We start from the raw sequence: 4089 nt of genomic DNA, 5'->3' as shown, positions 1-4089 counted from the left end.
CTCCCTCCCTCCCTCCTGCTCCTCCTCCTCCCCTCTCTCCCTCCTCCTCCCCCTCCTCCTCTACCTCTTCCCTCCCTCCTTCTCCTCCTCCCCCTCCCTCCTCACCTCCTCCTCCTCCATGTTTCCGAGCTCTGCCTGGAGCTGTGACCGCTGGGCTCCCTGCTTTTCTTCCGGCCTCCCTGCCCGGCCTCCCTGGCCCGGCCTCCCTGGCCCAGAAATCTTGACACCCTGGAGGAAGTGGCCAGCGTGGCGTTCTCCATCTCGCCCTCCTCACAGTCCAGTGGGCCGCACAGCAAGGGGCCCACAGACTTGGTTTGACCAATAAATCCAAGCCGGTGTCTCCCCTGGACCAGGCAGCGAGGTCAGGCCGGACCCGACCCTTCACTCTGCACCCGCGGGCTCACGACACCCTCGCCCATGTCTGACAGGGACCCAGGGCTGCCCCAGCTCTGGACTGGCCCGTCCTCCCTGCATCCTGGGGCTGACTCAGCCCTTACCCGTCCTGCCCCAGGCCCTCTTATGGGAGAGCCCCGCAGGTGGTGGCCCTGGTGGTGGCCCTTCTCCTGGCCCCAACCTTTTCTTGCCCCGGGGGCTCCAGGTTCTTCAAGCCCTTCCATCCTGGAGCCTACCTTGTTTATGGCTCCCTGTTCCCTCTCTGGACCTCTGTCTCCTCCTCTGGCCTGAGGGGACTCACCTGGAAACTACTGAAGGGGCTCTGGCTAGACAGGGACAGGGTGTAGCCTCCTGTGACATGCTCCCTGGACCACACAGCGGGCAGGGAAGGGGAGAGGACGAGAGGAGAAGAGAGCCGCACTGTCTTGGGCCCAGGCTGGCAGGAGTCCTGAGCCGGGGTCTGGGTCAGGCTGGCCCAGCCGGCTTCCTGGGGCAGCAGCCTCTCCTGGAGGGTCGATGCCAGGGTACCCGGGGCCCAGAGGCAATGGCTCAGCCTTGCGGGAAGGGAGCCAGTGGGCTTCCAGGAAGGGAGGCTGAGATACCCCTTCCCGTCATGTCCCTGAGAGGACAGGGATCCAGTTCCCTGGTCCTGCTGTCCTGGGGTGGGGGTGGTGACCCTGAGGGCCCTGCAGCAGCTGTGCAGGGCCGGGCACTCCTGGAGGCTGGAGCCTGGGGCTGGGCATCCATTGGACGAGGCCCCTGGCCGGTGGGCTTGGCCAGGGCAGGGCGGGCGCATTACTGGAAGCCAGGCCGGCTGCCTGTCTCTCTGCCAAGCTGCCCACTGCATTCCTCGGCCTCGTATTTCCAGGCAGTCTCTGGGATGGGCCCCAGGCCTGGCCTGCCCTGAGTCTGGGTGCCATGTTTGGGGGTCACTTGAGCTGTTGCTTGGGCTAGCAGCTGGGACGGGGGACAGGGCTGCAGGATGGTACCTGAGGGAGCTGGGCTCCTGGGGGGCGAGGAGCACCTCTTCCCTGGCCGTCCCAGGAGCTCAGGTGACGGGGGCTGTGTGTGAGCTCCTGTGTGTGCGGGGTGTGCTCAAGGTGTGCAGGCACAGGTGCCGCGTCTCCCAGGAGGCATGGAGGAGCGGGGGGAGGGGTGCCCATCTTCCGTGTGGGCTGCCCTGGGGCGGATGGGCTCTGCGTGACTGCCCACCCAACCCATAACCCAGCGCAGCCGTCCAGAGGGCCTGTCCCAGGACAGTCGAGGGTCTCAGGTTCCAGCACAGTGGCTGTCTGCAGCCCAGCCCAGCCCCTCTCCCCCTGCCCAGGACAGGGCCTGCAGGGCCAGCCAGCAGCCTGCTCCATGCGCTCTGGACATGGGCACCAAGGTCAGTGCCTGGGGGTTTCTTTTTGTTGTTGTTCATACTCTGGATTGAGCCCAGAGCTGCTCCACCACTGAGCCACATGCCCAGCCTTTTTATTTTGAGACACGGTCTCACTCAGTTGCTGAGGCTGGCCTTGAACTTGATCCTCCTGCCTCAGCTCCTGAGTCTGAGTTGCTGGGATTACAGGCGTGACCACTGCACCTGGGTTATTTAATTTTCTTATTGCACTAAAATACATGTAAGATGTCCTTCCTAGCCATTTGTAGGTGCCCAGTGCTGTGGAGCCATCACCATGTCCACCTCTAGAATACCTTCTTCTTCCCAAGCTGAAACTGTCCCCATTAAACAATACCCGGTCCCCTCCCCAGTCACTAGCGACCCAACTCCCCGTTCCATCTCTATGAAGTAGACTGCTCCAGGACTGCCTGTGTGTGGAACCTCACAGGTGTGTCTTCAGTGCCTGGCCAACTGCACACAATGGGGTGTCCTCCAGGTCCAGCCTGCTGTAGCATGGAACGTCCTTCCCCTTTAAGACCGGACAATGCTCCCTGGCATGGAGGTGCCCGTGCAGGGCCCCCCTGATTCTTGGTTCTTGGTTCCTGGTCTGGAGACAGTGGGTGTGGGGTGCTGGGCAGTGTCTGTGGTGCTTCTGAGGTTGCTGTTTTGCTCTGGACACTGGGAATGGAACCCGGGTGGTGGCCACTGCGCTAGCCCCAGCTCCAGTCCCTGCGTTTAAATGAGGCCAGGGTCTCCCCAGAGGTCAGCCTTGGAGCTGGGTGCTGGGCCCCTGACCAGCAGGAGGGGTGACCTCTCACCCCTGGACCCGGGGCTGTGAGAGGCTGGATGAAGCAGGACACGGGGAGGCTCCGGTGGGTGGGTGGGGCGTGGCCCCGGGCGGGGAGGGCTGTGGATGGCAGCAGCAGTCCCCTCGGGCTCTGTCGGGGCGACCTGACTGTGTCACCTCTGCACCCTCTACCATTCCCAGGGCTCCCCGCCTGGCCTGCCCGATCCCCTCAGGGTGGACAGCTCCTGGAGTCACCTGGAGCTCCCCGCCAGCCCGCTCGCCTTCTGCTCACTCTGCCCTCCCCCTGAAGCACGAGGGTCTTCCCTCAGGACCCTTACGGGGCCTGCCGGGGCCTTTGGCAGAGGGAGAGTCAAGCGTCCAGTTAGCTTCAGGGCACCTGCTACCCCCTGCTCACCTGGGACCTCCCTCTGCTGCCAGGTCAGGCCCCCAAGAGGGAGACAGTAGGAAGGTTCCAGAAGCCTGGGCCAGATCAATAGACGGAAGGCTGGCCACCAGCAAGCTGGTCAGCAGCCTCAGGGCTGGGGTCTTGAGTGGCTTTGAGCAGGGTTTCCAGGCCTGGCCAGCCCTCAGGCCCAGGCCCTTCCTGCTGGACACAGAAACCTCCCCAGACCCTTCCCTCCCTCTCTCCTCTCCTGGCTCTGAGCTCAGCTGGGAGGAAGGCCCTGGGTGCAGGTTGGTGTGACCACTGAGGACATCAGGTGGCCCCTTCCCTGGTGGTCCAGGGGACTCCACTCGAGCCTCAGTCTCCTCACCTGGACAACGTGGTGGGCGGCACCCAGGGCAGGGTCATCCCAGGCCCACAGGAGGGTGGGAGAAGCCTGGCCAACAGCAGCCCGCCAGCCAGCCAGGTGACTTCCTCTCCCCTCCCCATTCCCAGCCCTGACCAGAGGGAGTGGTCAGCTTCACCACAGCAGGGAGGGGAGACTGAGGCCCGCACGGCGCCAGCGGCCTACAGAGGTCTGCCCCCTTCTGCAGGCTCCTGTGGGGGGGGGCTCCCGGGGATCCGCCCACCCGCCCCCTTCCTGCAGACCATGTGCATCCATCCGTCCCTCTAGCCCTGCCTTCCTGCTAGCGGTGGGTTGGAAGGTCCCTGTGCCTCCCCCGCCAGCCACCGCAGAGGACAAGACTCGATGCACATCAGGAGGCAGTGCGGGCCCTTCCCGAGGGCAGGCCCCTCACTGACCCACGAGGACCATGGACTGTGGGGGGATTCTTGAACTTGACGCGTGTTCTAGAGCCTGGCGCGCCCTGGCCCAGGGCTGGGTGGACAGCAGGGCTGGGCTCCCGTGCTCTCCAACCAGGTCATCCCTGATCCACAGAGGGGCCTGCGGTGGCCTCTCTCTCAGGCCACGGGGTGCTCTGAGGACTCCAGCTTCCCAGTCCCCACCTTCTTCCACAGCCCTCTTCAAGCCCCACCAGCCTTTTGTCCCCACTCCTGTCTCTTGTATGGTGGCCTGTCTCCCACATGGCCCCGTGACCTTGCCTCTAGTGTGCATGCCTGGGACAT

The sequence above is a fragment of the Marmota marmota genome, unplaced genomic scaffold (assembly GCF_001458135.2).
Source record: "Marmota marmota marmota unplaced genomic scaffold, marMar, whole genome shotgun sequence".
Classification (NCBI taxonomy): domain Eukaryota; kingdom Metazoa; phylum Chordata; class Mammalia; order Rodentia; family Sciuridae; genus Marmota; species Marmota marmota.
This window is presented reverse-complemented; position numbering follows the sequence as displayed.